Source organism: Chenopodium album, chromosome 25 (assembly GCF_948465745.1).
Source record: "Chenopodium album chromosome 25, dcCheAlbu1.1, whole genome shotgun sequence".
NCBI classification, from domain to species: domain Eukaryota; kingdom Viridiplantae; phylum Streptophyta; class Magnoliopsida; order Caryophyllales; family Amaranthaceae; genus Chenopodium; species Chenopodium album.
In genome coordinates this window covers 29,242,353-29,254,923 of record NC_137858.1, presented here as the reverse complement: position 1 = coordinate 29,254,923, position 12,571 = coordinate 29,242,353, and positions in this window count along the sequence as shown.

The window sequence follows — 12,571 nt, the reverse complement described above, 5'->3', positions numbered from 1 at the left end:
AAATGGAGGGAGACTACCGCAAAAATGGTTGAGGTGCCCAGTGAAAAGGAATCTGTAAGGATGTTCATTAAGAACCTCCAAGAAAAATATTCTAAGCACCTTAGGTACCTAAGTAATTTACACACCTTTAAGGCCGTCTATGATATTGGTATCAATATTGAAGACGACTTAGCCTAGCAAAAAGCTGCCAACAATAACTCCAACAGTGGCTGGAAAGGTAAGAAGAACGACAATCCTTCATCTTCCAAAACCACCCACTCAAATAATGTTGGCACCTTTAATCTAAATGAAGTCCTAGCCATGAACAACAACCAAGGATAAAAGAAACCATTTAGGAAAAACTATACTCCTATTGGTATGAGTTATGACACCGCGTTTGATCGCCTACACGCAAAAGGTCTTATAACTCCCATTGGACCATTTGGGGACCCACCTATCGAAAAGAGAACGGCTAGCTGGAACCCAAATGCACACTGTAAGTATCATCAGGGTAGGGGCCATCCTACGGAAAATTGTTGGAGACTAAAGGAAGCCATCCAGGATCTAATTGATAGCAACAAACTTCCATTGCCCCCTGCAAGTAAGAAGCCAAGCATCAACACTGCACCATTGTCGGATTCTTTGGCCATTTCCGACTAAGAAAGTCAAGTAGACCCGTCGAGTCTTATTGAACCTATTGAGACTATCGAAGAAGAAGAGACTTTTGAGGATGCTATTAACTCTTATGGGCAAGAACCTGTGACTAGGCAGGACATACATGCACTAACACTACTTATGGCAGAAGGAAAAAAAGCTGTTGTTTCAAGCCAAGGAGGCTCTAAAAGAACAAAACGAGTTGCTCAAAAATAAACCTCCACCAAAGGAGAAGAAACCCAAAAGAGAGCTCACACCCATTGGAATGACCTATGATGTTGCTTTCGATCGCCTCTATGGTCAAGGATTAATCAAACGCATAAGCCCTACTGAAGATCCGACGCCAGAAAAGCGATCTTCGAGTTGGAATCCCAATTCTTACTGCAAGTACCATAAAGGAAATGGTCATACCACAGATGAATGCTATAGATTTCAAAATCTCATTCAAGATCTCATAGAAGCAAACAAGAAACCCTTCCCCCTACAAGTAATTGACACTCCCAAAAAGAGTAACAGGCTATATACTCCAATTGGGACGTCTTATGCCAACATGTTTAAAATGCTCTCCGAGAATGGTAAAATCTAGCCTCTCGAACCGAGACCATTTGAATCACTCAAAAGGACAGATAGGTATTACTGTTCATACCATCAATCAGGGGGACATACAATAGAGAACTGTTTCAAGTTCAAAGAATTAATTCAACAACTGATTGAGGAGAAGAAACTAGTCCAACTCCCACAAGATGCCACAATTAATGGAGTATGGGACAGTGATGATAAGGATGTCTACCTCAAAGATATCGAAGAAACTCCTCTATCAACAATATACCCAGTAAGTGACATTTAGGACGAAGAAGATTCACCCATAGATGTCCTCACGAGGTCCGGGAGAATGCAATCTCCCATTACAACACAACCTATGCCTACTGTTCAACAAGTTCCCATACCAATCATAGAAGACAACGATGTTGTCAAACAACTAAAAAAGACTAAGGTCGAAATGAATGTATAGAAATTACTAGCCACATCCCGAGAACATAGAGTTGCAGTTATGGATGCCTTGGCTAAGGTAGGTATAGATTCGGACACCACTCCTGAGGGGTTAGCCAATTTCCTCACGAGTGATCTCCCAAGTCCTATTAACTTGATCACTTTTTCAGACAAGGATTTGCCACCAGAAGGTGACAAGCACAACAAGGCTCTCAACCTCACAGTGATATGTAAAAGGATGAATGTCCCTATGACCCTTGTAGATAATGGATCAGCAATCAATGTTTGCGCACTTAGAACTGCAAGGATGTTAGGCATAAGAGATGAGGATTTATCCCCATCCACACAAGGAATAAGAGCCTACGATAACTCACGCCGTCAAGCATTAGGTACAATTACCATGAACATAACGGCGGGAGCAATCGAGCTTGCTACCACATTTCAAGTAGTGGATATTAAGGCATCCTTTAACCTACTATTGGGACGCCCTTGGCTTCATGACTTAAAAGCCGTCCCTTCATCTCTTCATCAACAGGTGAAAGCCATAATTGGAGGAATACCAATCACCATCGATGCTTCACCTATGAGAATTAAAACGGTGGAAAACCCACTAATTAATGTGGAACATGATGAAGACGATGAAGACTTGTGGGGCTTTAACGAAGAGGTCTCCTTAATAGAGGAAGATGAAAGGACCCCTCTTCACTACGACTTCCACTCAAACATGGTGACTAATGCTATCTTAAGAAAGCAAGGACACTTCCCTGAAATGACTCTAGGAAAGAAGAAAGGGATAGCTAAGCACATGGGATTACCTGGCCTCCCTAAGTTGGACACTTTCGGACTTGGTTTTGAACCAACTCTCGAAGACCTTAACCAAGCCCAGGAAAAGTCAAAAGCACGTAGGAATGCTCGCACACAAAAGAAAGAAATACCAATGGATCAATACCCTCTCACCTTAAATGGAAAATTCATAAGAGAAGGAAAGGATTATCCATGTTATGAATTTCCTGAATCCTTTGTTATAAATGGCATAAGACAACCAGGGTTCGAAATATTTCTAGACTGTTACTTTCTAGATGAGTTCCCAACTCCTAACCATAAGAAGAAAGCACCCCCTTGCTTTGACTTTAATGGCATGGGACTCTTCTTTGGGCGAGAAAAGAATGAGCCAAGATACGTGGAGGACAACTCTTCACTCATTCAAACAGTCCTACAAAGTGAAAACTTTGATCCATCAAAGTTCATTACTCCAATAGAAGATCAAGAGCGAGGATGGCGCAAAACGGTAAAGGTGACCACCACAAGTGGAAGGAAGATCTCCGTAACCATAGGACAAGGGCCAATGTTTGAAGAATCGTCTGAGTCAGAGTCTGAGTCAGAGTCTTCCCCTATCGAGTCTTCTAAATCTCTAGTTGTAGCACCTCCATCTTCTATTTCTACTCCTAGGATAGTTAGTAGTCAAGTCCCAACGGACATCTCTTTATTCGATGTAATAATTTCTGAATTCAATAATATGTCTTCTTCCCCTTATTCCTCGTGTTTTTCTTTAACCAAAGATGACGAGCATTGTTTAACTAATGATGAAAATGACAAAGAAATTATTAAAGCAATGGAAACACTTGAAAATAAAACGCCAATTATCGAAGATACAGAAACGGTTAACATCTCAAAAGATCCAACCATTAAAAGAGAAGTTAAAATCGGACTTACACTAAGCAAAGATGAAAGAACCGATCTAATTAATCTACTAAAAGAATTTATCGATGTATTCGCTTGGTCATATGAAGATATGCCAGGCATTAATAGAGAAATAGCTCAACACACAATACCATTAATTCCAGGAATGAAACCTGTAAAACAAAAGTTACGTCGAATGAAACCCGACGTAGCTCTTAAAATAAAAGAAGAAGTTCAAAAACAAATAACTGCAGGTTTTATTAGGGTATCCAAATACCCCGAATGGGTCGCAAATGTGGTCCTAGTTCCGAAAAAAGATGGTAGGGTTCGAATGTGTGTCGACTATCGAGATCTAAACAAGGCAAGTCCAAAGGATGACTTCCCTTTACCACAGATCGATATTTTGGTGGATAATACAGCAAATCACGCACTTCTCTCGTTTATGGATGGATACGCAGGGTACAACCAAATTCTCATGGCCGAAGAAGACATGGAGAAAACCACATTCATAACACCTTGGGGTACTTACTGTTACACGGTAATGCCAATCGGGTTGAAAAACGCGGGTGCTACTTACCAACGAGCAGCGACTGCCCTACTCCATGACATGATGCACTAAGAAGTGGAGGTCTATGTAGATGACATGATTGTAAAATCTAAGGACCGTCCAGGACATCAAGTAGCCTTAAGAAAATTCTTCGAAAGATTAAGAAAATACAACATGAGGTTGAACCCCTCCAAATGTGCTTTCGGAGTAACCTCAGGGAAACTCTTGGGATATGTCATAAGCTCTAGAGGAATAGAGATAGACCCAACCAAGATTAAAGCAATCATGTCCATGCTACCGCCCAAAACCGAAAAGCAAATTCGGGGATTCATTGGCCGGTTGCAATACATAAGTAGGTACATATCCAAGTTAACCACAATATGTGAACCAATATTCAAAAAGCACAAGAAGAATGTGCCAGTTATATGGGACGATGAGTGTCAAAAAGCCTTTAAGAAGATCAAAGCCTATCTCGCAAATCCTCCTGTATTAGCTCCAGCACTCCCAGGAATACCTCTAAGGTTATATTTGACAGTTACCAAAGAAACAATGGGAGCTATGCTTGCGCAAGAGGTAGAAGACAAAGAAAATGTTATCTACTACCTAAGTAAAAAGATGCTCGAATATGAAACACGCTATACACCACTTGAGAAGTTGGGCCTTGCATTGGTGTGGGCCACAACCAAGTTAAGACACTACATGCTTGTACACACTGTCTATGTAGTATCACGAATGGATCCTCTCAAGTATTTATTCGAGAAATCAACACTTAATGGACGCATTTCAAGGTGGATAGTTAACTTAGCCCAATTTGATATAAGGTTCATGCCTCAAAAGGCAATCAAAGGATCAGTGGTCTCGGATTTTCTAGCAGATTTCCCAATAGAAGATTCGACGCCAATAGAAGATAACGAATTTCCAGACGAGGATTTAATGATGACAGAAGATGATACATGGACCCTATACTTTGATGGAGCCTCAAACCAAAAGAGATGTGGCATAGGAGTCCTATTAGTATCACCCAAAGAGGAACACGTTCCCATCTCCATAAAGCTAGATTTCGACGTTACCGATAACGCGGCCGAATATGAAGCATGCGTGGTAGGCCTCGAAACGGCTCTAGCCTTAGGTGTAAAGAAACTTCGAATTTTCGGAGATTCATATTTAATCATCAATCAAATCTCAAAAAGATGGAAGGTTAGGAGCGAAAGCTTAGCCCCTTACCAAACATACTTGGAAACCCTCACTGATCAGCTGGAAAAGGTAGAATACACCTATCTACCTAGAGAGGAAAATCAATTCGCCGATGCCTTGGCAAGACTAACCTCAATGGTTAGAATTCCTAAAGAAATTGAGCAAATGCCTTTAATCATAGAAAAAAGGAATAAACCGGCATACATTCAAGCTATAGAAGATGATGAAGTAGTTCAAGAAGAAGAACAAGAAGAAGAACCATGGTACACCGATATACTCAATTATGTCACCAAAGGAGAGTACCCTCCTCATGCTGACAAAAGGGAAAAACGAGCCTTAAGACTTTTGGCTTCCCAGTTTGTGCTCATAGGAGATGGGTTACACAAAAGGGTACCTAAAGGTCGAGCTTTATTATGTGTAGGTAAAAAGGTTGCTCAAAGAGCTATGAGAGTTGTCCATGAAGGAATATGTGGAACACATGTTAATGGCAAGATGCTAGTCCAAAAGATAATGCGAGAAGGATATTATTGGACTACCATGAATACGGACTGTCATCAATATGTAAAAAGATATCCTAAATGCCAAATCTATGCAAATTTGCAACATGTTCCTCCATCTCTCCTCTACACATATACTTCACCATGGCCTTTCTCAACATGGGGAATTGACATAATTGGAAAAATTACACTTCCTGGGACAGGAGGTCATGAATACATTTTAGTCGCAATAGATTACTTCACAAAGTGGGTTGAAGCACAATCATATGCTAAACTCACTGCAAAACATGTAGCACTGTTTATCGAAAGAAACATAATTTGTCGATACGGAGTCCCACATGAAATGATAAGTGACAATGGAACTCACTTTCAAGCCGAATGTGAAGAACTGCTACAAAAGTATGGTATTCAACATCACCATTCTTCTCCTTATAAACCTCAAGCAAATGGAGCAGTTGAGGCCGCCAATAAGAATCTAAAGACTATCATCGAAAAGATGACTGAGAATTACAAAGATTGGCCTGACAAACTCCACTTTGCACTGTGGGGTTATCGCACGTCAATTCGAACATCAACAGGGAATACGCCATTCAACTTGGTGTATGGAATGGATGTCGTACAACCTGTGGAATTAGAAATACCTTCTCTACGCATTGCGTTAGAAAGTAAACTCGATGAAGTGGAATGGACTAGAGCACGGTATGAAGAGCTAATTCTACTTGATGAAAAGAGACTAGAAGCTTTACATCATACCTAATGCTACCAGACTCGTATGGCTAAACACTTCAACAAAAAGGTCAAGACTAGAAATATCAAAGTTGGGGACTTGGTATTAAAGGCACTAATAAAATATGTTTTGGATCCAAGAGGCAAGTTTAGGCCTAATTGGTCCGGACCATACATTGTCAAGACAATCCTGTCAAGAGGCGTAGCTAAATTAACTGACATGGATGACAATGAGTTTTCAAATATGACAAATCTTGACCAACTTAAGAAGTACTACCCATAATCACTTGAGTAAAACACTCAAGAGAGCTACGTTTGGCCCGATTCCTTAACAAAGGATACGTAGGCAACCTTTAAAAAGGTGCGACCACTTTAATTTTTCAAATTCTCGCATCCCAGAATTGAAATATTTATGACTGAGAAACAGGTTTGGCGCCAGAAAAAAGTCTCTGTCGCCAGACGACAATTTCGTCGCCAGGCGACAGAAGGAATATTCCGGCGACAAGATCAAAACCTGAAGCGCTAATTTTCTGCGAGTATCTGTACAAATTTGGTGCATTCTGGAAATTTTTTCGACTTCCGTACTCGAAGAAATCTTCCGAAAATAAATATTTTTAGTTTTTTTCATTGCTTTAAATGTAAAGTTAATTTAAATAAAAAGCTGAAATTGCATTAATTAATAAAAAATTACATTATTGATGAAATAAAGCTTAGAGAAATTAACTTAAATTAATTTTAAATTGTCTAATAAATCAAAGGAAAAGCAATGCTCTAATCTTTCTTTTCTTTCTTAATTCTTTTCTAATTTTTATCCGCATCTTCTTCTTCCTCGTCCATCACCTTTGCTAGGAGGCACCCATTAGAAGATCTACATTCTATTTTGGTGTAGATAGTTTCTCCTTCCGCTAAAACTCCATGCTTCTTCTCCACCCAAACTTGTTTTTCTGTAGAGTCAACTTTTCTTTTTCCTTTGTCTTTGTTGGAACTCTTCTTTTTAGGCATAATAGGAGTCTTAAACTCGCTTCTTCCACATAGGCGTTCCTTAACAGGAGCTTTCTTGTCTCCTAGACGAGTCTTCACATGGTCTTCTCAATTTTGACTTGGTCCTTTTGAGATCTTCCGTCAAGCCATTACTTCACACTATTGGATAAAGAGGGTGGAACCTTATGGGTAATCACTTCCCATAAAGGCCTAGCGCACCAATATCTATCAAAGCGCTCAACTTCTTGTGAAACAGGGAATTCATAAGGACGGCGAAGATCTCCCGTAGGGATGGTTTGTGCAATGTCATATTGTCTCTTAACTCTACAGGGATAATAAAAGGTTAGTTTTGATAAACTAGGGAGGCGGCAAAAAGGTTGGTTATTACAACCAATCATCTTCTCAATCTTCCACCAAGGGACGACCCAGTTTATGGAAAAGTCACCAGCAGCAAACACCTTGCCCCACTCACGGCGGCCCATCTTTAAAGAAAAACGTTTCTTTCGTTGAACTAAACAGTTGGGATTGTACTTGTCAATATCATCAGGAGGACTAATTAATCCTAGTCTCTCCATGAGCCATACCTGTAATAATGCACTTGATTAGTATTACAATACAAAAATAATTTTTTAATTTCTATAATTAAGGATATTATTTTTCTACCTGTAATAAAATTGGAGAACCTCGAAGGGGTGTTTTTGGATTCTTTTTCAATTCATCTAGACCCATCATAGTCTCTCCAACAAATTTCTCCCTGATTCAATTTGTTCTAAGACAGACATAATTATTGCTTGGCCCTCATTATTTTTACCACTAGTAAGGAGATATTGGCTAAGCATGCAAAAGAGGAAGGCTCTCCTTCTATAAACATGAAAAGATTCGGAGCGTGGTCTATCAAAATAAAAACGTGCGAATTCTTTTAAATCAATAATATTACCATGCACTATGTTTTTTAGATCTTTACCCCTTAGACCAAAGAAACGCTCATAATCTTTATAATAATACTCACTTATCCTAGGCATTACCGCAAGATTTAAGGAGGGGAAGCCAAGAATGGCTCCAAATTCTTCCGTTAAAGGGCAAATCTCATCATAGAATAATTTAAAACAGTGAGAGTTAGTATTCCAATATTCTAAGGCGGTATGAATAAAATCTATGTCAAGATCTACCCCCTTTATGCCATAAATACCCCCCATGTGAAAAGAGTCTAGTTCTTTTCTCTCTTTAGCAGTAAAAGAATGACACCACTCACGTGTGTAATCACAAAAGTTTTTCTTAATTAAAGACATGATTAATCGTTAATTTGTTTAATTATTAATCTGTTCGAATTATTTAGAAAACGTCGGGTCTTGGGGCTATTTATAAGTTTTTTCTTGTCAGAATTCAATTTCTGAAAGGATTCGGAAAATCAACGTTGTCGCCAAGCGACAAGTTTGTCGCGTGGCGACAACGTCTGTCGCGTAGCGCCAATTTATTTTTAGCAGCGACAGTCACGCCCTTCGTAAACCGTGTTTTTCCTAACTCAAATTCGACTTTGATTAGACTACCCACTTTGTTTCATTTTTTATCCTTTTTCCTCTTGATTAAATTAAGCTTAATTAATTTTAGGTTTATTTTTAGTCGAGATATTTTACTTCATTTTATTTTTTCATTTTTTCTTTTGGGGGAGAAAGTCGGTACCCTCCATTAATAATAAAAATGACGGAATTTTTTGCGCAAAAATCACAATTTCTTCACACACTCACACGCACATAAAATAAAATGAAAAATAAAATTCAAAGTATAAAATGAGCATAATAATAATAATAATTGCATATATACAAGTGTCTAATACATGAGTTATATAATACAAATTAGACAAAAGTCCTATAAAGTCAAAATAAATAAAAAACACGGGTACAACTATGGCGCGGGAGGCCGCAAATGATGAGGGATGTTGAAAGTATCAAGGAAAGCCGTACTCCGTGGAGTATGTCCCTCACCATCTCCCGAGCCGCCAGCCGGCGGAAACCGCAACTCAGGGCCAGCCCAACCCGGCTCACCCTGATATCCAATAGACAGCGGCTGAGGCTGCAAGGGCTGCTGCGACGACGAGCCAACCTCGTACGTCCCACCACCCACGAAAGGAGCCCCTGTCATCCCTCCTCGGTTGGTCGGCCCAACCGGAGCATCCTCATGAGATGAGGCTGAATCCTCTATAGGGGCGGCCTCAGAACGATGACCCCGACCGCCCGAAGTAGTCCGGCTTCGCCTCGAGTCAGACCTAGTAGTCTCCCTCCTAGGCTCGGGTCTCGACCGAGTACGTGGGGAAGGAATAGGCTGTCCCTGCAAGAGTAAATCAAGTTAGAAAGCAAGTAAAGAAAAAACAAAGAAATAATGCTAAAGTCAAAGTAATACCTCCTCAGCATCGTTGCTACGACAAGTAGCACGGTTCCGCAACCTCACGAGCTGGCTGCGAAAGGCGTCTATGCACCTCGCCATAGCTGTCACCACCTCGCGAGAAAACTGTCAAAACAACAAAGTTAGTAACAGTTCATGATCAAATATAAAAGCAAAATGTACAAACATGCTTACCCGAGTCTGGTGACGGGGAATGGAGCGCTCCACGAACCGCTCCTCCTCCGAAACTGGCGGAATCAGCTCCTCGATCGGCCCGTACATGCCCTGATAGCGTATGGACATCCTCGGGGGAATGAACTCCCTTGGACCGGCCTGATAGAGGTAAAGACGAAAGGTTAGAAATCACTTGGGGGCTACCTAGTGAAAAGCAAATGAAACAAAGTAAAAAGCATACCGTTGCCTCCTCAGAAAGAATAGGAGCCGGCGCTAGCAACGGTAGCAGATCATCCTCGTAGCTCTGCTCGAGGAGAATGTAGGATCTCCAAGGAGTACCCCGAGACGATCCGCTCGCTCAGTCCCGCTGTAAGGCATCATGGAACATGTGCCGAGGTGGAGGAGCGGGGACGACAAAAACATCCGAGGAGTGCTGAATGGCTACCCTCTCTCCTAGGTAGACCACTGCGTCATATGTCCCCAGAAAGTACCGACGCTCAACAGTATACTGTGCAGCTAGCATAGGTACAGTGAAATTGGCCCAAGGTCGATAGACCGGACCAGGCTCCTACAAAACAACTATGTAAGATAAAAGCTAACCTAAAAGATGATAATTAAAAAGTAGTGTTTACGAGAACCTACCGAGAGGATCATCTCTCGAAGACGAAGCACCTCAGGCGGACCTCGGCGGCCTCCCCAACTAGCAGCAATAGGGAGCACGCGAGGCAAAGGTCTCGCAGGCGCAAGTGAGGGGAAGTACTCATAGAACCAAATCTACATAAACGGCAAAGGTTAGTAAAAGTTCACACTAAATCTAGAGCTAAATCTCAAAAGAGGAAAAAGATGTACCTCTACAACCCTCCAGAAGCTGGAAAGTGCAACCTCTCCAGACAAGGCTCTGTGACGGCAAAAACGTCGCAGGCCCAGTAGAAAGTCCGCATAGGCTAGGCTGGCCCTGTCATATGTCCCGGCCAGGTGAAGGTCGCGAACAACGGACAGGTAGTAAATAAGTACTCTACTACCTCTATCAGGGGAAAACGTCCCGGACAATAGTTACAGCACAAAGATGCGCACCCGCTGCTCGCGAGTGGTAGCATCATCCTTGAAAGCCGCAACTAGTGTGCCGCGACAAATGCATCGGGAGCTCATCTATCCCGACCGAGCCTCAGCTTGGGCCCGAAAAGCGACCGGACCCAACAGCTCCAAAACGACCGGTGAATAGACCGTAATATCGCTGTCGATTGGCAGAGGAGCAGACTGAAACTCTAGCCCCATGATGAGACTGAAGTCAGCTGGGGTGACTGTCATCTCACCCTAGGGAAAGTGAAAAGTGTTGGTGGTGTCCCAAAAGAACTCCACCAAAGCTCGGACGACGAGGACCCCCATCGTATAAAACCATGGCCCGGGTGGCCTGAAGAAGAGGAGTCAACCCACATGACTCCCAAAGCTGCCGTAAACCCTCATCTCTACTGATGAAGGTGTCGTAGAGCGTGCCGATGGTGGAGTTACCTGAGCCATGGCTACGGGTCCTCCCACTCGCAAGACCGCGTCGGACTCACTCCGACAAATGATGCACAGGTGCATGACACAGAGTGCGCTCGTCCCACTCTGGAAGAAGTCCTAGTCTAGACGTAGACGGAGCATTCTCGCTCCCGCTGGCAGGCTCGTCCTCCTAGCGCGGATCTCTCGATCGAGAACCAGAACCACGTTGTCTAGCCATGCTAAATTATGTAAAAATAATTAAATTTAAGGCTCTATAGTATCTAAGGTTCGCCTAGCCGCATGATACTATGTTCGCAAAAAAAAGAGTACATAGTACTAAAACAGAGCAAAAAATTCAACTAAGCATAATTACCATTTTCAAGCAAACAAACAATTTCTTGCAATAATATAGCACATATTGTGACAAATTGTACAAGAAAAGATGGCAAAAACACAAAGAACAAAACACATTGTTCTTCACGACCTTAAGAGGTCCAACAATGGTGAATTGCTCATTTCTTCACCAAATTGAGTCAAACAAGTCTCAAAATACTCCCAAGGCAATGTACAAACATAATCAAGTGAATTCAAGGCATAAAATTCAACAAACAAAGCAAATTAAGCATGAACATATTCGAATTTTTCAAAAATTCGTGAACAAGAACATGTAATTCATAAAAAAAACCGGCGTGATTTTGAGCCAAACTTACATAGATCGGGAAATTAGATGAGAAAAGCTTCGATTTGCAACAAGTTTGAGCGAATTCGGCCAATAAATGAGCAAGAACGGATGATTTGAAATTTTTGCGAAAATGAACGAAGCAGAGCAGCAGCGAAATGAAGAGGAAGAAGGGTATTTAAAAACCCAATTCTGTCGCCAAACGACAGGTTTGTCGCGAGGCGACAGACGCAAATTCTAGCGACAGCTGTTTCTGGCTGGCGCTGGAGCGGGGACAACATGTTGGGCCCCATATTATGGTTATGTGGACCTAGTGCAGCAGTTTGGGTTCCTTGGTACGCCAGTTAGCCCCCTCTAAGCAAATTGACATGATTTAGTAATCGGCTCGATTTCAATCACATTAAGTGATCGACCTGATAAAAGATCGTCTCACTTAGCTTAAAGCGCCTAAATATTGGCTCATAACAAGGCACCAAAATAATGGTTCATAAGCAATAAAAGCACAAACTTAATGGTTCACAAAACAGTAGAAGCACCAACGTATTGCTACAAGAGTAATATTAAAGATCAATACGTAGAGTGATCTTCGACGATGTCCCAACGTAAAGA